The sequence below is a fragment of the Mustela putorius genome, unplaced genomic scaffold (genome assembly GCF_011764305.1).
Source record: "Mustela putorius furo isolate JIRA1106 unplaced genomic scaffold, ASM1176430v1.1 tig00003836_pilon_pilon_pilon, whole genome shotgun sequence".
Lineage (NCBI taxonomy): Eukaryota > Metazoa > Chordata > Mammalia > Carnivora > Mustelidae > Mustela > Mustela putorius.
In genome coordinates, this window is record NW_025421989.1 from 30,859,854 (window position 1) to 30,883,982 (window position 24,129).

The 24,129-nt window shown below is 37.1% G+C and overlaps 1 non-coding gene across 1 annotated transcript; it reads right to left on the bottom strand.

Moving 5' to 3' along the window:
• Positions 1–209: 209 nt before the first annotated feature.
• LOC123394785 lies at positions 210–313 on the bottom strand. Its single transcript, XR_006609533.1, has one exon. It is a non-coding gene; the product is annotated as a U6 spliceosomal RNA (small nuclear RNA).
• Positions 314–24,129: the final 23,816 nt, after the last annotated feature.

Consider the following 24,129-nt stretch of genomic DNA (forward strand, 5'->3'; position numbering starts at 1 on the left):
TTAGAGGCCAGAGATGCTGCTAAACATCCCACAAAGCACAAGACTGTCACCCAACAAAAAAATGAATTGTTCCAAATAGTGTAGAAGTAGAGAAGCTCTGATATAGATCAATTCTTTTATTTATGTGATAAACTATGCTACTTCCCATAGTTCCTACCTTCTATTTTGTTTTCAGATTTTAGGGTTACCTTTTTGTGATTTTGGTCAGTGTTTTTGGTTTAGGTCTGTTTTGCTTTTTGTGTCATCCTTGCTCAGGGGCTATCTAATCTCTGTGTCGTTCCAATTTTAGTAAATGTGCTGCCGAATCTAGGGCAGGTCTGTCTTGCTTTGATTCCTATGTGATAGATGAACTTAGAAATATCTATTAAGTTAAAATATCTTAATAATTAGAGAAACTTAAGGAAAAAAAGTTTCAATGCCAGAAGAAAAGCAATTGTAAGCATTTATTTACTGTCCCTTACTTAGATTTTGGATATCCCTGCCCTGAAAATCTAACTTAGAGTTTGAAACCAGCAAAATACAATTAGATTTTCACCAGATACACTAAATTACACAGGGTACTTTGTTTTATAATTTTCTTCTCTGAATACTCTGTGTCTCTGGAGCTAACTTTCCTTCTCCCTCTCCAAATAAAAACGTTCTGAAATTGAGGAAAACCTCCACCAAAACAAACAAACAAAACAAACCCCAACCATTCCCTCATTTCTTCCTCCCTCTCACTTTCATTGTAGAATTTACAATGAAAATCTACATCCAGAGATGCCAATACTATATACAGTTGATATCCTCAAGAATTTCCATTTAATCATTGGAGCCCTTATGGGAATGGCGGTTTCAAAATGAAACTAAGAAATGAGAAACTAATTTTAGCTTCTGAAGCACTGAAACTCCTGTGCAGATCCGTTTCTATAGTTGTAATAATTCTGATTACAAGAATCTCTGTCGGTAAAAATAGAGATGTAATTATCAGCTGGGGACAGATGGTAAGGCAAGTAATAACGATGTGAGCAAATTTCCATGCTACATATATCCCCCTTGTCTAGAACTCAAATACATTGAATGTAAGTCCCTAAGGGAGAGGAACAGAATCACCACTGAAAAATTCATGATTAAAATAATCATGATTCTATATTATGTTTTAAAGCTAATCTGTTAGAGTCTCAGTATTTTATTAGAAAAATCATATTCTCAATTAAGAAATAAGCCTTTTGCCATGTTCTCAATTTGGACAGAATCTACAGTCATTCTATGTGGATTGAGTTGTTAACAGTTAAGTCAGTGTATTATCTGGTTGTTGGATAAAATCAGTTTCATGATAAATATAGCTGGCAAATTTAAAAGAATAAATTCAGGCTTCTAAAATAAGTAATTAAAAAATTCAAAGCAAAAAAGAAAATTCAAAGCTGCAAGTCAACAGTCCTTAGTACTACTGTAATAATCCTTTTTTTTTTTTAAGATTTTATTTATTTATCAGAGAGAGAGAGGGGGAGAGAGCGAGCACAGGCAGACAGAATGGCAGGCAGAGGCAGAGGGAGAAGCAGGCTCCCTGCCGAGCAAGGAGCCCGATGTGGGACTCGATCCCAGGACGCTGGGATCACGACCCGAGCCGAAGGCAGCTGCTTAACCAACTGAACCACCCAGGCGTCCCTATAATAATCCTTTTAATACTGAAGAAATGTTCTATACTTTTTAAACATTAGAAAAGCACTTCACGAAATCAGTATTCAGAATAAGTATCTATTTAACTTCAATTATGTTTGAACAGGTATGTAACTACTCACTTCTATTATTTTTTTCGGTGTTTCAATATATAATGGTTAGCACAGGCTAGTCTTCTCAGAAAGCCTCTCATTGTCAATTGTCCCCCATACTGAGAAAATATTCATGAACCACTAAGACTTACAGATTCCAAGTCAGTTAAACTTTCTAGCTATGGCTAAATTCATGGATATCAGGGAGATAAAATTGTCTCCAAGGCCAATATCTAAACATACTTTAAAAAGAACATTTTTGGGATGCCTGGGTGGTGCAGTTGGTCTAGCATCAGACTTTTAGGTTTCATCTCAGGTTGTGATCTCAGGGTCATGGGAACAAACCCCAAGTCAGATTCATGCATAGTGTGGAGTCTGCTTGGGATTCTTGCTCTCTTCCCTCTGCCCCTCCCCCATTCATGTGCATGCTCTCTCTCTCTAAATTACATAAATGAATCTTTAAAAAAAAAAGAAGAAGAAGAACATTTTTGGGGGGTGCCTGAGTGGTTGAGCCAGTTGAGGATCTCAGTCTAGATTTCTGCTCAGGTCATGATCTCAGGGTTATGAGATAAGCCCCAGGTTGGGCTCTGCACTCAGCAAAGAGTCTATTTCACCCTCTTCCTTAAATAAATGAATAAAGTCTTTAAAAAGAACATTTTTCTTATGGTTTATATTTACATTTTCATTCCTTTATTCATTCAGCAAATACTAACTGAGGTCTTTGTCCTCATTGAGCTTATGATCAATAGAATAGGATTGACAATAAACTGCCAATTATAGAACTAGTTTTAAAATTATTACAGTGATAACTGCTATCATGAATAAGTAAAGGGGGGAAGGAGAGTATCGGTGCTGGGATCCTGACTGCTAATGATTTGCCCAAGAGGAGACCAATACACCAAACCTGAAAGGGGAGTAAGAGTTAGCTGGATATAGAGGGACAAATCACCTTCAGTCTATCAGAGCAGCATGTGGGAATTTTCCATGGTGGAAACCAGCTTGGACCATGTAAGGAAGAACTTTTATGTACGGGACAGAAGGAGTGGGAAGAACTCAAGAGATGAAGTGGGTGGGGCACCTCTGTAGTTCAGTGGGTTAAGTGTCTGTCTCTGGCCCAGTCCATGAATGATCCCAGCATCGTGGATTAGAGCCTCATGTCGGGCTCTCTGCTCTGCAGAGAGCCTGCTTTTCCCTCTGTCTGGAGCTCCCCCATCTGTGCTCACTTCCTCTCTCTCTCTCTCTCTCTCTCTCAATCTCTCTGTCAAATAATGAAATAAAATATTTTTTAAAAAGACATGAAGGGAGCTAAATAGGCAAGACCACGCTGGGTATGGTGAGGATTTCGGATAAGAATAATTGAATGTTTTTATGTGCTTACGAAGTAAGGTGCTCTTTTAACGGTAAAGTGAGCAAAAGGGGTTAGGAGAGAAGTCAACAAAATTTCCCCAGTAGTTCAGGGCAAGGAGTAGCTTGCAAGAGGGTGAGAGGATGACAACAGATTAAGATCAAGAAATGCACTGATATGTATAAAGTGAGAGATACATGAGCAATCCTGAATGAGTAGAATCACAAGTTTGTAGCTTCTGTCCTATAGTCATACTCTTAACATTTATACAAAATATTTAATCAAACAGGTTTTAGAGAATTGCACAATGATACACACACACATACACACACACAGAGTGTCATAATACAATCATGGTAATCATTGTTTGAATGTGCTAGCAGTCATTATATTGAGCAAAAGCAGCATGTCTTTCATCCAGATAGTGTCCCTACGTAATTACTATTCAATCTAATGTCTGTATCATAGTGCCAAAAGATCAAGAAGCACGAGTTATGTTGGCCAAGGGTGCCAGTTACTTGGGTGAATTTTCTCAGGACAATGATTGAGTTTTAATCAATATGGTAGAATCAGAAATTTTTAAAAACAAAATACTTGATTAAATGTGATAAATAATTTAAAACTATTGAATTTTAACACATTTATTCACAGAACCAATAACAATTTTAACCTTTAAAAAAAAGATTTTATTTGACAGAGAGACATAGTGAGAGAGGGAACTCAAGCAGGGGGAGTGGGAGAGAGAGAAGCAGACTCCCCAGCAAGCAGGGATTCCAACCAATGTGGGGCTCGATCCCAGGACCCTGGGATCATGACCTGAGCTGAAGGCAGACACTTAATGACTGAGCCACCCAGGCATCCCTATAACCATTTTAATCTTACATTAAATACATTTCATGGCAAACTCAACAACAATATCTCTGTCATGGAGAAATGAATATCAAAGTATAATGGAAGTTATTAGCCATGTTACTTCCCTTATTTTCTGTAGTTTCCTGGGCTGTAATAATAAGCATGTATATTTGTTTCACAAAAGGACAAAACAAGCATATAAGAAATGAAGGTAATTACTGAAGACAAAATTGAAATAGGCTAGATTACAAGGTATTCAAGGAAAATAGAGGATGATAGATAAATTACCAGGAGCTATTTTCTTTGAACATATAATTAACAAATGCTATCCACATGCTCTTATTATTTTTATAAAATTGCATCTTTTTGAAGGGATATTTCATTTACATGTTTTTACTTCACTTTTGTAAGGTCATTTCAAAGACCAGACATTTTGATTAACTTAAAATAACTGCATTTTCCTCTGCTATGGCTGAAGAACAGTAAGCCACAAAATGAAAATTGGCCACACACCTGATGCTCTTCTTACATGTTTTCTTTTGAGAAAAGATACCAGAAATGAAAGATAAAGGAACTTCCTGAAACACAAATAATTTATCTGAGCTTTTAGCAATTACATCCAATTTCAGACTCTATCCACAATTTAGGGATCATATTTTTTTTTAAGATTTTATTTATTTGACAGAGAGAAATCACAAGTAGACGGAGAGGCAGGCAGAGAGAGAGAGGAGAAGCAGAACAAAGGGTCTACCTGAAGCCAATGGGAGGTCTTGGGAGAACCAATGACGGGCTTTTTAGGGCCTGTTTGTAGTTACAAACAGAATCACACAACAGAGTTTATATGTGATATACAAAGCAAATACAGCAAGCTGACAGACCTTGGGCAAAATGAGACCAGCCCCAGCCGGACAAATCAGACACAGAAGAGACAAGTTAGTCAAAGAATAATGCCCTTGAGTTACAAAACACCTGGGAAATAGAAGAGCCATGACTCTGATATACAGCTAAACATTAAAACCACTCCCTACAGCGAACTCCCACAAAGAAAAGTCACTGAACTAATCCCCAGAGAGGCACAAAGAATGCGTGGACCAAGAGTTATGTAGCAAGAAGAAATACAAATATAGGGGAACTTTTGCCTTCAGAGAATGATTTGTAATTATCTAGAAGTGACATGGTGAAATGAAGTCTAAATATTTAAGGAAAATGATATCCTGGTAGGACAATACCAACTGTCTTAAATAGAATGATTCATAAATAAAACATGTTGGATAGAAGTTCACTGAACCTCTTGACAACAGTCGATGTTTTGTTCATTTTGGCATCTGAGACAAAACATAGTATCTGACAGCAAAAGTGCTCACTTGATTGTTGTTCAACAATAAACGTATGAAAATGATCAATTCTGGCTAATGCAAGGAAGTCGCGCCTGTGAAGAGTGGGGATGGAGAGAGAGCAGAGCTCCTGGCATTTTCGTTTAATGAGGCTCGATGGTTTTACTGGGCCAGTGGAGAGAAGATGAAAACAAATGGAAGCTTATAGGAAGAGAGTGGTGGGAATTCTTACCTCCTGCTTATTATGTTTACATAGAGGGACCTATTCATTCACAAGATAAAGTGTGGGAGGAAAAAAAAACTACCATCTTCAACCTGTCTTCTCCAGCATGACTTGCTGTCCTAGGAAAAGCAACATATTGAATCAGTGAATCTGGGTGAAGAGATATGAGATCAGCAGACTCCTCCCTTTCTGTCCCCAAAATTTGAATCTAGGAATCCATTCTTTCTCCTTTTCCTTCACGTTTAAGTTCTTTTTCTCTGTAGGAAGTCTACTAATGGCCAACTTGGTGTGCATACATTCAATTTTGGGAAGGTAGCAATCAGCCCATTGTGTCCAAAATTCCAAACCTCATTCCACTTTGTCTTTACTAATAATTAGCTGGCATTTTAATCTCCCATCTGCCTTATTTCTACAGCTACTTCTCAATTGTTTATAAACTCTGATGGGGGTATAATTAATAGTCCCTCCTAAAGCCCTACCATGGTTCAAGCCACAGAGTGAAGCACGTTAATTTCTACCATATGGGATTTAAGAGATGATAGGAAAGACAAAATGGCAGGGAGAGCATGACTCTTTGGACACTAACTTAATGTGCTGGGTAAACTGTATTTCGATTACACTCAAGGGAGAAAATAGCTGGTTTCCCTCTTCATTTACTGAAGAGTCAAATTATATTGAGAGTCCTGGTCAGATTTGTCCCTTAATAAAGAAATAGGGGAGAAGGCAAGGACAAATAGGGATATTTAGAATGCAAGCAAGTTGGTCATGCTCTTGAAATAATGATAGGAAAAGGAAGAAAATTATTATGAGATATTGTTAAAAAGGCCAGATGGGAGAAATCAGCATAAAGACAGAGAAAAGTTGAGAGGGAAATGATCAAATCTGCTTCGGTATCGAAAGACATGCTTAGGACACCTGGGTGGCTCAGTCAGTTAAGCGTCTGCCTTTAGCTCAGGTCAGGAACTCAGGGTCCTGGGATTGAGCCCCACGCTGGGATCCTTGCTCAACAGGGAATCTGCTTCTTGCTCTCGCTCTGCCGCTCTGCCCCACTCATGCTCCCATGCTGTCTCTCTCAAACAGATAAATAAAATCTTAAAAAAAAAAAAAAAAAAGCACCTAAGTGGCACAGTCAGTTGGGCATCTGACTCTTGCTTTTGGCTTGGGTCCTAATCTCAGGGCCCTGAGATCCAGCCCCACGTGGGGCTCCGGGATGAGAGCAGAGCCTGCTTAAGATTCTCTCTCCCTCTGTTCCTCCCCCCTTCCCCTCTTCCGTTCTCTCTTTAAAAATAAATAAATCTTAAAAAAAAAAAAAAGGCAAAGATGTACTTCAAGAGAACAAAAAGAATATTCACAAATTAAAGTGTCTTTAGCCAAAAATGAGCTTGTTAAATTTGATAGCACTGAGCAGAGGAAAAAGTATTTCAGAGGGAATGATGGGTGAAGATAAGCCTGTAATCATTTCCATATGGCTATTTTGAACATCAAATATTATTTTCATTATAAAAAGCAATAAAGTAATTTAATTAGAATCATGTCAAATACTGTATTTTCAAGAATTATTTTGAGAGAGTTTATTACCCTAATATGCCCTTCAAATTTCCCAAAATGTGTTGGCAGCTTCCTAAGACACCTTGCTCATCTAAGAGAAAATAGACAGTTTTTAGGTAGTAACTTTTGAATTTTTTTCAGTTTTATTGAGCTTTAATTGACATACAGTGTTATATAAACTTCAGGTATGTAGCATAGTACCTTGGTTTACAGATACTGGGAAATGATACACATAGTAAGTTTTGTTAGTATCTATCACCTCATATAATTCCAGAAAGTACATGTTTTTTTTTTTTTTTCCTGTGATGAAAACTTTTAGAATCTACCCTCTTAGCAAGTCTCAAATATTTTAGGTACTAACATTTTATCAGTTCCTATTATTGGATTTATGATTTCTTAGATTTACAAACCGACAAGTATACAAGGCACTAAAGTAGTGAGAGCATATTATAATGATTCCTATATACAAACATTTCTTCTACCTTCCCTTATACATAGAATCAGTTTCCTTCATTAAGATAGTTTTCCGATAGGAATCAAGCCTTGAACACTTACTCCCAGTTAAGGTTCTACAGTGAAATTTAATCAGCCATTAAACATCACTTAAGTGTAGCAGAATGACACAATAATTTTTTCACATCTGAATGGCAATTCCTGAAGTACTATAAATATCATTTGCCTGCTTCTTAAAATTTTGATCCATTTTAATTAAGAAATACTTAAGAAATGTATTTGAGCCCTGGAACTTGGCAGTTAAGTGTTACACATTTGAACTCTGAGGCTAATCCACTCTATTATCTGCTTCCCTTATTTGCCTATTAGTCAGTTTTTACTATTAGTTGAAGAAAGGAAGGCTTATAGGATTTCCTTTATTAAAAACTGAATTTTCAGGGGCACCTGGGTGGCTCAGTCCATTAAGCATATGATTCTTAGTTTCAGCTTGTGTCATTATCTTGGGGTTGTGGGATCAAGCCTCTCCTTGGGCTCTGCGCTCAGTGGGGAGTCTCCTTCAGGATTCTCTCTCTCTCCCTCTGCCTGTCCCCTCCCCACAAGTGCTCTCTCTCAAATAAATAAAAGTCTTTTAAAAAATTCAATTTCCAGAATACCAGAGAGGCTCAGTCGGTTAAGCATCTGCCTTCGGCTCAGGTCATGATCCCAGAGTCCTGGGATCGAGCCCCGCATTAGGGTCTCTGCTCTGCGGGGAGCCTGCTTATCCCTCTCCCTCTGCCTGCTGCTCCCCCTGCTTGTGCAACCTCTCTCTCTGTCTCAAATAAATAATATCTAAAAAAAATTTAATTTGTAAAATTCCTCTAATTATTTTACTAAAGAAAATTCTGGTTCCAGGTTATAATATTTCCAAGATAAATGGGATTGGTTTCCATCTGTCCAATTTTAATTTGAAGAAGCAATTCCATAAAGAGTCATTGGGAATGTTGCCAATAAAACAGTCCACACTTGCCATGTGGATATATTCTGTTTTATTTATAAATGTAAGACCTACGTGATTCGTTTGGACTTATTTGCAATTACAAAATTAAAATTTACTCAGATAAAAGGAAATAGCAACTATTAAAAATAGCATTATTAAAATTTAATTATATGACTTAATAATACTGTCTCTTTTTTTTTTTTTTTTAAATAAGCTACTTACATCTAGCTGGTAAATAAAAAGAATGCAAATGCAATTTCTCTGAGATAGCAAACTTTTTCTGTATTTCCTAAGAACCTATGGAATGTAGTTGGATATATGGGAAAGAAATTATTCTAGCAATTTTTTTTTCATTTATTAAGAAATATTTAGGGAGGAGTTGAGATGGCAGAGTAGTAGGAGGACATGATGCCTCATCCCTAATACACAGCTATATAATTATCAACTCATTCCGAACACCCAGGAAATCAATCTGAGAAATGAGAGAACAAACTGCACACAACTAGAGGGAGAAGAGAGGCGACAACATGGAAGGTAGGAAGTGCAGTGATATGATTTGGAGGAGAAAAGAATTGCAGGTTCTGCTGAGGCCTGACCAGGGAGAGAGGAGAGAGAGATAAAGTGAGAGAGAGAGAGAGAGAGATAAAGCAGCACACAGGGGATTACAGAAGTAAAACACTTTCCCAAAAACACTGACTGGGAAAACAAGAGGGGCTGATTATGGCAAGAAATGTTTAATAGTTCCCATTATCTTCCATGTATCAAGGCAACTTTATAAGAAACAGCGCCCACTGAAAGTTATAAGTCCTTGAAAGCGTTTTAGTCACCAGGGAACTGGGATGATTAGTCCTAGCCCATTACAGTGGAGCTCAGAGATGATTTCTAGTTTCAGTAGGGGATTTGACATAACTGCCTACGGCTCTATCTTAAGGCCTGGAGACAGCACTCTGCCTTAGGAGAGGGATGATGTATATGAGGGCAAGTTTCCTACACCATGGTGTTACCAGTGATAAGAAGGTCTTTTTTCTTTTCCTACCTTCATTTCTTTCTTTCTTTTTCTCTTTGTTTCTTTCTTTCAAGGTTTTATTTATCTACTTGACAGAGGGAGAATACAGAGGGAGAGTGAGAAGCAGACTCCCCACTGAGCAGAGAGCCCAACATGGGGCGAGATCCCAGGATCCTGAGATCATGACCCGACCTGAGGGCAGCCGTTTAACCGACTGAGCCACCCAGGCGCCCCCAGAAAAGTATTTCATGTAATAATTGGGGCTTGGTAAGTACTTTTGGATATATATATGATTAGATTTTATAAACCCAAAATAAATAAAATGTCAGACTGCAAATTGATTCCCCAATATTTTTCTTCTTTTTCCTTTGTTAGTAATAGAAGGCGCCCCAATTTTATCTTATCTGTAAGAGACCACATTTCCCAGCTTCAACTGCAGTTAGACGTGTCCATGTGACTGAGTTCTGACCAACGAGATGCAAGTAGAAATGATGGGTGCATCTTCAGGTCATGGCTTTAAAGGGAACCCGCCACTGCAGTTGTGAGTCCTCAACTGACAGGCAGATGAAGACAGCACAGGGGATGGTGGAGCAACAAGAGAAAAGGAATCTGGGTCCCTGGATGGTCTAAGGAACACGGGCATCACACTCCTTGGACCTACAAGTCCAGGCTTTCATGTGAAAGAGAAAAAAGCCTGTCTTATTTGTCACTGTCATTTGGTCAATGTTAAAACAACAAGTATATGCTTCATTAATGTGTAAAATGAGTCAGGGCACCTGGGTGGCTCAGCTTATTGAGCATCTGACTCTTGAACTCAGCTCAGGTCATGATCTCAGAGTAAGTTCAAGCCCCACTTGGGCTCCATGCTGAGCATGGATGTACTTTAAGAAAAAAGAAAAATATAAGATGACTCATTGATTTTCTGTTTTAAAATTATTTGTCCCCAAGGATGCATAGAAGCATGGAAGATCATATGTCTAATTAATTATGGTGTACAGTCAGAATGGCTAAAATTAACAAGTCAGGAAATGACAGATGCTGGCGAGGATGTGGAGAAAGGGGAACCCTCCTACACTGATAGTGGGAATGCAAGCTGGTATAGCCACTCTGGAAAACAGCATGGAGGTTCTTCAAAAAGTTGAAAATAGAGCTACCCTACCACCCAGCAATCACACTACTGGGTATTTATCCTAAGGATACACATGTAGTGATCCGAAGGGGCACGTGCACCCAAATGTTTATAGCAGCAATGTCCACAATAGTGAATCTATGGAGAGAACCTAGATGTCCACCAACAGATGACTAGATAAAGAAGATGTGGTATATACATATATACAATGAAATACTATGCAGACATCAAAAGAAATGAAAACCTTGCCATTTGCAACAACCTGGATGGAACTAGAGGGTATTATGCTTAGTGAGATAAGTCAATTGGAGAAAGACAACTATCATATGATCTCCCTGATATGAGGAATTTGAGATGCAAAGTAGGGGGTTTGGGGGTTAAGGAAGGGAAAAATGAAACAAGATGGGATCAAGAGGGAGACAAGCCATAAGAGACTCTTACTCTCACAAAACAAACTAAGGGTTGTCAGGGGGAGGGGTAGGGAGAGGGTGGTTGGGTTATGGACATTGGGGAGGTTATGTGCTATGGTGAGTGCTGTGAAATGTGTAAACCTGGTGATTCACAGACTTATACCCCTGGGGCTAATAATACATTATATGTTATTAAAAAATTATGGTGTAACATCCACTAGGTGGGATTAGATTGAGTTGGGAGGGGCTATCTATGTTACCTCAGGAATTTTTTGAAAAAAAATTTTTTAAAGAATTTATTTATTTGAGACAGAGGGAGATAGTGAGAAAGAGCACAAAGCAGTAGGAGAGGGAGAAGCAGGCTCCCAGGAGGGAGCCCAACATGGGACTCAATCCCAGAATCCTGGGATCACGACCTGAGCTGAAGAAAAATGTTTAACTGATTAAGTCACCTGGGCGCCCAAGGAATTCTTGAATTGTTAATAATGAATATTTAGTTAAGTACCAGAAATAGTCATTATTATATATTAAAACTAGAGTTGACCCTTGAACAACAGGGGTTTTAACGGTGTGAGTCCACTTATACATGGATTTTTTTTTTAAGATTTATTTATTTATTTGACAGAGATCACAAGTAGGCAGAGAGGCAGGTAGAGAGAGAGGAAGGGAAGCAGGCTCCCTGCTGAGCGGAGAGCCTGATGCGGTGCTCAATCCCAGGACCCTGGGATCATGACCTAGGCGAAGGCAGAGGCTTAACCCACTGAGCCACCCAGGTGCCCCCATGTATTTTTTTTTTTACATGGATTACAAGTACTTGGATTGTACTTGGATTATAAGTACAGTACTATAAATGTATTTTCTATTATGACTTTCTTTTCCTTTTTTTTTTTCTAAGATTTATTTATGGGGGGCCTAAATGGCTTGGTTGGTTGAACGTTGGACTTGTGTTTTTGGCTCAGGTCATGATCTCAGGATACTGGGATTGAGCTCCACATCAGGCTCCACACTCAGCATGAAGTCAGCTTGAGATTCATTCTCTCTCTTTCTCTCTCTCTCTCTTCCTCTGCCCTGTCCCCTGCTCTCACTCTCTCTCTTTAAAATAAATGAATAATCTTTAAAAAAAAAAAAAGACTTTGAGAAAGTGTGGGAAGAGGGGCAGAGGGAGAGGGAGAGAGAAATTTTTTTTTGTTTTAAGACTTTATTATTTGACAAAGAGAGAGCACAAGCAGGGGGAGCAACAGGCAAAGAGAGAAGCCAGCTCCCTGGAGGGAGCAGGGAGCCCACTGTGGCGCTTGATCCCAGGAACTTGGGATCATGACCTGAGCCCAAGGCAGATGCTCAATTAACTGAGCCACCCAGATGCCCTGAGAGAGAGAAACTTAAGCAGACTCTGCGCTCACTGAGGAGCCTTACGTGGGGCTCAATCTCATAACCCTGAGATCATGACTTGAACAAAAATCAAGAGGCAGACACCCAGGTGCCCCAGTTTCTTATGATTTTCTTAATAATATTTTCTTTTCCCGATCTTACTTTATTGTAAGAATACGGTATATAATACATAAAACATACAAAAATATGTGTTAATTCCCTGTGTATGTTGTTGGAAAGGCTTCCAATCAACAGTAAGCTGTCAGTAGTTAAGATGGTAGGCAATCAAAAGTTATATGCAGATTGCCTCATGTGCGAGGGGTTAGTGCTCCTATCCCTTACACTGTTCAAGGATCAACCGTTCTTTACCATCTCTCATAACTCCTTCAATTATATTTCATTTATGTGATTTAGTCACTGAAATAATTAGATTAGAGACAGAGCTGATAGAACTAGAATCAAAGTAAAAATAGATATGCTTGAAACAACACTAGGTATGTTGGGTGCATGTAGCTGCTTAAAGTTAAAATTATGCAGGTTATATATCTGCTAATGAGTAGGCCCAAAGCCACCCACAAGGGTTCGGCAGGTAGCTCCTTCAGCATCCCAGGTCCCACTTTAGGAAATTGAAAACCCCAGGATCATTTTGACTGAAGGGTCACTTTCAATATGCCCACACAAAGAAATTAAAGTCCTGAGATTTACTACTGACAAACCCTGGAGACCAGAGTGGGGTGGAGATACACAGTGAGCTTGGGGAAAGGCAGTCTTCCCCACCAGGTCACAAGTCATCAGGAGACAGATGGCAGGGAAGCAAGTATCTATTACTTAATAGGTGGTTGAGGTAGAGATCATTAACTTTTTGCAGGCTTAACTCCAAGTGGTTACTTTAAAAGGTGCCCTGATAAAACCAAAGCAGAAGCTTGTGGTGGGAGTCCTAAGCTCTGGTCCTTACCTCAACATCCAGACTCAGTGTGAGCAGGGCTGTCATATTATCAAACGCCTAGGCAGCAACTCATAATAGCTGTTTTCTGATCACACTAGGAAAGATATTTTTGTTCCTGCAAGGAACTGCATATTCAACTTTGTGGTCAACTGGCTTTCTGAATAATGCATAAACATAGATTTCTTCTACCCTTGAATTTAATGATAGAGTGCTACAGGAATTTCCCTTTCAATGTGGATTAACCTCATTCCCAATTATTTCATCTGGAATTCAATTGAAAAAAAAATGCATCATTAGGATGTGATTTTGCTAGATCATCATATTAACTTTTTGAGAAATCTTAAGACCGAATGTCAGAAGGATTAGGAGGACCCAAGTTCACCATCTAAAATTAAAATCTTGATGGTTTTATCCTTTTGTACCTGTGGGCATTTTCAGTCCTTACTAAACTCACGTTTAGACAAGTTTGACCAAAATGCTTGGCTCCTAAAGCTGAACTTGTTTTAAACAGACCTTTCTCTAATCATTATTATTATCATCTATCTGCAGCTAAACAACAAATACTGCTTGCTGAACACTAAAAATCTCAGAAGAATTGTCACTTTAGGTAAGAGGGCAAAGGAGACAACCTTTAAATATTAAAGGTTAAAATATTAAATGTTATTAAATGTTAAAATATTAACACTTTAAAGTTTATTTCCCATTTTACTGGTATTGTAAAAAACACAAACATTATAGTAGTAAACTTGACTTCCCAAAGGCATCAGATATATTTAAAAATAATGACTGACACAAACATAAATCACTCTCCTACTACCAGAGTTAAGACATTTCATTACCAAAATGCTTACCTGAAAAGATGAACTGCCCCAAATCAATATCTTAATATATATTCAAAGGTACAGAACTTTTAAGAGCAATCCATGGCTTGCTCAAAATGTGCATTTCTTTTTGCTGGTGGCATATTATTTATTACAAGTGAAAAGTTGCATATTTGGAAAATGAGAAAAATATTTTAAATTATTTGTTATCAAAATTAGATGCCAGATTACCTAGTAACACCTGCAATTTATATATATATATATATATATATATATATATATATATATACACACACACACACACCTTATGCTTGATTATAAAAAAATGTTTGGGCATTATGTCTAATTTATGTGAATACTTCCATTTCTCTAAAAAAGAGGCATTTTACCTAAGCTTGTAATTCTAAAATTAAGGCTACAACACATGGTCTCCATCATATTCCTTAAAATAAAAAGGAAATCACAAAAAGAAAGGAAGAAATTAAAGTAAAGTAGACTGGATGTGGAAATTTCAGTTATTACATACTTTTCTCTTTTTACTGTTGACAGAATCATAATCTTATTAATCTATTCATAATTTTAATTACTGCAATTTGGGGGTATGACAACTAAGTTAAGACAGTAAATGTAAGAACTGAGCAGTCTTTGAGCACTACTCAGATGATGTATAAATAAATGGATGTCATGAATATCTCAAAAAAATTTTCTCTGCTCTACTTTAAAATCAAAGTGGCTATTTGAAACACCACTAAATCTTGTTAGTTAAAACAATCAAGAAGTATGCATATTACTATATCAAAACTTTGTTTAATATTTTGAGAATCATATTGCAATATACGTAGTTTCCTTTCTAATCCTGGTCTTTTATTTGCTGTATTTAGAAACTCATGTTGGGTTGAGGGGAGTTGGTAGAAGGGGTCCACAGACTTCACCAGACTACTACAGGTTAAGACCCCTGCTTTAAAATGCTCTAGACTATTAATTAACCTTATTATGGTGATAAATTTATAATTTAAACATATATCAAACCATCATGTTGTATACCTTAAATTTACACAAATTTTATATATCAATTTTATCTCAATAAAGCAAAAAAAAAAAAAAACCAACAAAGAACGTGGACAATCAGCACTCTGCAACTCAACCACATTGTGTTTGAAACATTTTAAAAAAATATTCATGATTGTGATTCTCTTACCTTGACATCTTTATTACTATAATCTGAACTCCTCTTTAAAAACACTGCACAATCTGTCAGTTCTGAGATAGGAGTGTTCAAATAAAATTCCCCAGTCAGTAGGACAACTATGTTATTCTCCACCTGATTCCTAGAGAGAAATATCTCCAGGTACCTTGACTCTTAATTTATATGATCATACTTGAGATAGCAGAAAATAAACTATGTCAAACTATGTCAACTATGAAATATTAAAACTTCCTTGGCATGCATTATCTTGTCATTTTTTTGGCATCTATACATAAACAAATAATGAATGTAAAATATGACTATCTATAAATATATGAATGCACACACACACACACACATACATACTTCTACCTCTCAAAAAAGATGACTGCTAACTGGCAAAAAATATACAAGGTGACTGAAATGACTACTAAATAGTATACAAAGAGATACTACTACACAAAACATATTGAAAAAACTAGGACTATATCAGGGGAATGAAGCATCTGCCTCTAGCTCAGCTCATGATCATGGAGTCAGGCTCGCTGCTCAGCGGGAGTCTGCTTCTCTCTCTGCTCCTCCTCCTGGTTCACGTTCTTTCTCTCACTCTTTCTTCTAAATAAATAAATAAAATCTTTAAAAATTAAAAAAAAAGATGTACTATATTAAAGAAGACTAGGTTAGTACACAGGGAATCTGCTATATGAATGTAACTATGTGACTAATTCATCTGGTCACTGTGGACAAATGAATTTGCCCATTAGTGCAGTAGCAATCTCTATAATTTTGCAAAAATCAGTGTGACACTATAAGAAGTGTTCTGTATGTCTTCATGCTTTAAATATTTTTTCTATTCAAACTACTTATTCAAATATGCCTAATATATATTTAAACTAAATAAAATATTTTAAATTTTCATTTTTCTGAATCCCTTGTCTATTTATAAAATAAACAGACTAGGAGGTCTTTAATTGTGGAAGATAGGAATCCTGGAAGGCTCAGTCAGTTGGGGCTTTTGGCTCAGGTTATGACCCCAGGGTCCTGGGATCGAGTCCTGCATCAGCCTCCTTGCTCAGCAGGGAGCCCATTTCTCCCTCTGCCTGCCACTCCCTCTGCCTGTGCTTTCTCTCTCTGACAAATAAATTAAAAATAAATAAAGCAAGCAAGCTCCTGTATGTTGGCATTAAGAAAAAAATATGTCAAAAAATTGTGGAAGATAAACATAATTATAATTATCTCAAAAGTTAGCTTAAACATCAGATTAAATATTTATATTTAAAATATATGTATTTTTTCTTTTATTACTAAAAAAGAAATTATTATATTATTAAAATATATGTTTTTTTTCTTTAAAAAAAAGATTTTATTCATTTATTTGACAGAGAGAGAGATCACAAGTAGGCAGAGAGGCAGGCAGAGAGAGGGGGAAGCAGGCTCCCTGCTGAGCAGAGAGCCTGATGTGGGGCTCGATCCCAGGACCCTGAGATCATGACCTGAGCCAAAGGCAGACACTTAACCCACTGAGCCACACAGGTGCCCCATATTTTTTCTTATGTAGATAAAGGAGAAATTTTCAATGATCTTGTGAAAATAAAATATAATTTATCCATAAAGAAAGTAATTACACTAAGATAAAGTGTCGGTATTTTCCTCGTGTGTGAGCTCTAGAGTATTCTGGGGCCATGTGCACTAGAGTCCAAATAAATAAGAATATTTATGTTCCTCATAAACATGCCAAAAATTATACTTTTATTAAGTCAGATACACGGAAAATATAAATGGAATCTGTGGGAAAAGGGGAATTATAATATAGATAAGAGCTGTTGAAATTTATTACGCTGCTTTTGTGACATGAATAATCATATATCCACCTAAATAGCAAAATTGGTAAGCATGCTCAAATCTAAGTGTATTTTCAGTATGCAGCACATCTGTAATATAACATCAAAATAAGTTTATTTCTTATTCTAAAGACTACAGTTGGATATAGAACACTCTGGACTAACAAAAGTACATGCAATAATAAACATACAGTTAGAGGGAATTTGGGAGGGTTAAAATGGTTGAGGAAAATATATAAGCTTTTCTCTTTAGACTTAACCTCAAGTCTTAAAGCATTAAATTGGAAATTAGTTCAATGAAAGTGATAATTAACATCATGTCATTGATCTTGCCCTACAATTTCTTAAGAAATTAGTGCTCTGACAACACATGCATTACTCAATCACAATAGATTCACATTCCATTGTATTTCCACTATAATAGGTAATGGAGTCCCTTTCCAATTATCTGTCACAGTGGATAGGTGAAAATAGAATGCACAAAGAGAACACTTGGCTCATGGAACAACAATAAGGGAACCTTTAGTTTGAATGGAACCTTGGTAAGGTACAGAAAAATAAAAATATGTAAGTAAAAGTAAAATATCAGCAGATGACCCAGTCTAAAGGAAAAGCCCACAGATAATTTCCAGTGATCTATTAAGAATGGCAACTGAGCTATATAGAATTTATATAACACGTAGCTGAACAGTTGTGTCAATTTTCTTCTTAAGGACATTTGTAGTAAAGCTACTAGTTATCTTTGAATTCTTCATAAAATGACTCAATACCTACTACACATTCTCTTTCAGAACATTGCCATTACTATTTTTTTTTACTACTATAATCCAATGTAGTCTAGATAAAGACCTCACACTTAACTAAATAAGTAATTAAGAAGCCAAATGAGTAAAGGGTGTAAAACATGTCTACCATCACCTACAACGTCCTGGATTTTGTGCCAAAACTTTTGTGAAAAAAGGTGTGCAGGAAATTTATATTTTTTTGTTTTCATTGGCTTTGTTCTAGTCTGAAATTTTCTGATTTACATTTTATTTTTTAATATATTTTATTCATTCACTTGAGAGAGAGAGAGAGCACAGCAGCAGGGATGGTCAAAGGGAGAGGGGAAAGCAGACTCCCTGCTGGATAAGGTGCCAGACACAGGGCTCATTCCCAGGACCCAGGATCATGACCTAAGCAGAAAGTAGACACTTAACTGACTGAGTCACCCAGGCACCCCTGCTTTACATTTTTAATTGGGACAAAAGAAGAGTGCCTACAGAAAATACAAGCAATGTAACTGTGCAAACTCCAACAGAGCAATATCTAGGCTTTTTTCACACCACTTTGATCAGATGACTGGATTATTATAAATTTTAAATTTCATCTCTATGGAAACTATATAATCATTTGTCTTCTAGAAATGAAAAGAAAACATTTTGAAATGTTTCTGAAACATCCTGAAAATAATTTAGTAGTTATAAAATATTTATATATGCTATATATTTTTAACCCAAGTAAGAATACTGTAAGTATTTTTAAAAAGTGACAGTATTGTCAAAGGCACTGCTAGAAATGTGGATTTTCACTCCACTTGCTAAAATTAAAACTATACAAATAATGGTTTTGGCTTCCATCTATCCTGGGTTTTAGCATGCTGAAAGGAGTATTGCTTCCCCCCTTAAAATAAAAAAGAGCTAGACCAACTTCAAATTATGGCTTTTCTTGAACCACCAGAGAATTAAGGTCAATGGTGCCAAATCTAACAGAAGACCATGACACTGCAGGGAGAATGAAAGAACATGCATTGGACTGGGTTAGACATAATTAGACACTGTTAAGAAGAACTGAGCTAGAATCAGGGGCAACTGATGAAGACCAAACATGGCCTGGTGAGACAATGTGAAACCCCTGAAATTGCCATCAGAAATTGGAAGAGTCCATATACTCTTATAAGATTTTTTTTTCAACAAACTCCAACAGGCACTCACAGAAAAGATTGGAAAGACCCCTGAGAAATAGCCACTGTGGTGCAGGCCTGTGGGAGGGAAGCCACAGTCCTAAGGGAGGGACAAAATAGTCTACCAGCATATTTTTCTAGATCCAGTACAGAATACCCTCAATCAGTGGGGAGAGGAGCAAAAACCATTGTACATCTTAGCCAATGGTGAACAGTCACTGCATTTGGGATAATCAAATAAGTATAAAAACTGGACTTCTGGCAAAGAGGAATGATAATGCATGGAGGCTATGACTACAATTTGGAGAGAAGCAAGATAACCAATAAGCTACATCCCTGCCTCTCAGGTAAATGGTACATGCCATGTTCACCGTGAAGGTAGGAAGTTTTGAATAACAAGTAACAGCAGACTGTAACTAGAATAGAACAGGAGAGTTATAAGAGTGTACAAAGAAACATTCTCTAAGTTACATTAAAAAGTGACACAGTATCACCCAGTCATAGTAGTATTTCATTAGAATTTCCATCACTTGGTAAATGTCAGCATCTTAAGTCCTATACTTTTCCCAGACAGACCCGTTTGAGATTGTTCTCTGGATACTGATTGTCTTAGTAATCACTAGTACCCCATTTTCAAAGGAGTCTCCTTGCATGTCTCTATGATTTATTGTTAATGATATTGACAGTTGAACTTGTTTATCACTCTGAACTTCAAATCAGCAATGATATACACTGTACCCATATATGATATATTTTCCCCCTCTAAAAATATAAATTTCATCATTTAAGACATCATGAAATAAATTCATCATCATAAAATAATGAATTTTATATCATATGTGTATAGCAAGCAAAAGAAACCTATCAAATCAGTTAATCAAAACAATTTCCCTTTAATGTTCTTATTGAAATGTTGCCTTTTTTTTAAGATTTCATTTATTTATTTGACAGAGAGATCACAAGTAGACAGAGAGGCAGGCAGAGAGAGAGAGAAGCAGGCTCCCTGCTGAGCTGAGAGCCCGATGCAGAACTTGAACCCAGGACCCTGAGATCATGACCTGAGCCGAAGGCAGCAGCTTAACCCACTGTGCCACCCAGGCGCCCCGGAATGTTGCCTTTTTTTGAGAGAGAGCAAGATGGGGAGGGAGTGGAAAGAGAGAGAATCTTAATCAGGCTCCACGCCCAGCAAGAACAACCCAGGGCTCGATCTCATGATCCAGAGATCATGACCTGAGCCAAAATCAAGTCTCTTGCTTAACCAACTGAGCCATCAAGGTACCCCTAAATGCTGCCTTTTTATATCCAATTCATCAAAACTGCCATTTGCACTTATCATCTGAATAACCACCAGTACTGTATACGATCTCATAAAGTTGGAGCTATATAATACCTAAATATCTATATTTTCTTCTGGAGATAATATCTGTAAAACAAAATTAATTATGGTAAATATTTGTGGGATAACAACTTAGTAGCATTAATAAATAATCCAAATCCTTTAGTGACTATCAGTTTATGAACATCTCTTCTAAATCAAGCAATTTTACTTGTGGGTATTTATCCAAAAGAATAAAAATCAGGATCTTAAAGAAATGTCTATGCTCCTATGTTCATTGCAGCACTATTCACTATTAAGTTGAAAACAACTTAAACATCCACTGACAGAATGAATAGATAAAGAACATGTGGTATATACAACAACAGAGTATAATAAAGCCTTAAAAAAGAAGGAAATTCTGTAGTATGTGACAACTTGGATGAAACTGGAGGACTTAGGCTAAGTTAAATAAGCCCGTCACAGGAAGACAAATATTGCTTGATTGTACTTATATGAGGTTGCTAAAACAGATTCAGGTTAACATAATCAGAGTAAAATGTCCCAGGGGCAAGGGAAAGAGGGAAATGAGAAGTTACTAATAAATGGTCATAAAATTTCAGTTAAGCAAGATGAATAAGCACTAGAAATCTGCTATACAACATTGTACCTACATTCAACAATAATAATATAGATTTAACATTTTTTTAATTAATTTATTTATTTTCAGAAAAACAGTATTCATTATTTTTTCACCACACCCAGTGCTCCATGCAATCCGTGCCCTCTATAATACCCACCACCTGGTACCCCCAACCTCCCACCCCCCTGCCACTTCAAACCCCTCAGATTGTTTTTCAGAGTCCATAGTCTCTCATGATTCACCTCCCCTTCCAATTTACCCCAACTCCCTTCTCCTCTCTGTTTTAAAAATGTGGATCTCATGTTAAATGTTCCTAAGACAAGAACAGTTTTTAATAAATCACTTTTAAATAAAAATTATAGTATGATGGTTTGCAAGTGGACTATTACCATTTTATCTCAATAGATATCAAAAAGCTCTGGGGCCCCTGGGTGGCTTAAGTGCCTGACTTAGGCTCAGGTTATGATCTCAGGGTCCTGGCATTGAGCCCCACCTCAGGCCCCCATCAACAAGGACTCTGCTTTTTCCTCTCCCTCCGTCCTTCCCCATTCATGCTCTCTCTCAAATAAATGAGTAAAATCTTAATATATATATATACATATATATATATATGTATATATATATATATTCAATAAGCCCTATTAAAAATCAGTCTATGAGGGCCTGGCTAGCTGAGATGGTAGAACATGTGACTCTTGGTCACGGGGTTGTGAGTTCAAACCCCACATTGGGCATGGAGCCTCCTTCTAAAAAAATCAGTGTGCCACTATTTCTCTGGGAAATGTCATAAGGGATAATGGGGTTTCTTAGATAAAGAACCATAAAACTCATGAGTCTATCACACTTCACAAAGAGAAATCACATCAAAACCCATTAGTTTCATTTTAAAATGAAAGAGAACCTTTGATTTCTGGTGTTTTGTCCAGTCTACAACAGGTCTGGATCTCCATTTGAAACCTCAAAATTGCTGCCAGTAATCACTGTTCATTCCCTTCACTGTTCCAAGATGGAAATCAAAAACTATTTGTAAAATAAAGAAGAAAACCCTGACTCATGTGAAAGACGGTAAAATGAGTGATAGCCATTTCTTATGTCATACTAGATAAGAATTTCTCAAAATTTACTATGTGTAAAAATCACCTATGGAGCTTGCTAAAAAGAGTCTCGTTAGACCCACCTCTTGAGAGTCGGATTCATTCAATCTGGCTGGTGTTCAGAAAGCTGCTATTTTTTTATTTATTTATTTATTTTTTTAAATTTTTTATTTTTTATAAACATATATTTTTATCCCCAGGGGTACAGGTCTGTGAATCACCAGGTTTACACACTTCACAGCACTCACCAAAGCACATACCCTCCCCAATGTCCATAATCCCAACCCCTTCTCCCAAACCCCCTCCCCCCGGCAACCCTCAGTTTGTTTTGTGAGATTAAGAGTCACTTATGGTTTGTCTCCCTCCCAATCCCATCTTGTTTCATTTATTCTTCTTCTACCCACTTAAGCCTCCATGTTGCATCACCACTTCCATACGCTCTAGTTCCATCCATGTTGTTGCAAATGGCAAGATTTCATTTCTTTTGATGGCTGCATAGTATTCCATTGTGTATATATACCACATCTTCTTGATCCATTCATCTGTTGATGGACATCTAGGTTCTTTCCATAGTTTGGCTATTGTGGACATTGCTGCTATAAACATTCGGGTGCATGTGTCCCTTTGGATCACTACATTTGTATCTTTAGGGTAAATACCCAATAGTGCAATTGCTGGGTCATAGGGCAGTTCTATTTTCAACATTTTGAGGAACCTCCATGCTGTTTTCCAGAGTGGTTGCACCAGCTTGCATTCCCACCAACAGTGTAGGAGGGTTCCCCTTTCTCCGCATCCTCGCCAGCATCTGTCATTTCCTGACTTGTTGATTTTAGCCATTCTGACTGGTGTGAGGTGATATCTCATTGTGGTTTTGATTTGTATTTCCCTGATGCCGAGTGATATGGAGCACTTTTTCATGTGTCTGTTCGCCATCTGGATGTCTTCTTTGCAGAAATGTCTGTTCATGTCTTCTGCCCATTTCACAATTCCGGACTTCAAGCTCTATTACAAAGCTGTCATCATCAAGACAACATGGTACTGGCACAAAAACAGACACATAGATCAATGGAACAGAATAGAGAGCCCAGAAATAGACCCTCAAATCTATGGTCAACTAATCTTCGACAAAGCAGGAAAGAATGTCCAATGGATAAAAGACAGCCTTTTCAATAAATGGTGCTGGGAAAATTGGACAGCCACATGCAGAAAAATGAAATTGGACCATTTTCTTACACCACACACAAAAATAGACTCAAAATGGATGAAGGACCTCAATGTACGAAAGGAATCCATCAAAATCCTTGAGGAGAACACGGGCAGCAACCTCTTCGACCTCTGCCGCAGCAATATCTTCCTAGGAACAACGCAAAAGGCAGGGGAAGCAAGGGAAAAAATGAACTACTGGGATTTCATCAAGATCAAAAGCTTTTGCACAGCAAAGGAAACAGTTAACAAAATCAAAAGACAACTGACAGAATGGGAGAAGATATTTGCAAACGACATATCAGAAAGCTGCTATTTTAATGAGAAGCTTTAATTAGCTGTTAAGGGATTCAGAATCAAATGAACATGGAGCCATACTTTGAACAACAACTATTTATGACAGATATTTAAAGGTTGCAGAAGTTATGAGTTTTCTACTGTCTGTAACTAGCAAATTTTAAAAGAATGGTATCTCCTAATACTGAAGTGTTGTGTCTGTATTCTTCTTATTCTTTGCAATAAGAAATACAGTCTTCAAAGACATTTCACCAAAGGTGAGACTTGTTACTAAACCATTAATAAAGTAAAAAGAAAAAGAAAATTTCATTTTCTTCAATATGCCAAGTTAAGATTCTTATAATTCCACAATTACCTTTATTCCTTAATAAATGCAATTTTACCATACTCACTATTATTAAGTATACCACACATAATAATTAATAGTAACTAGGTACTGAGTGCTT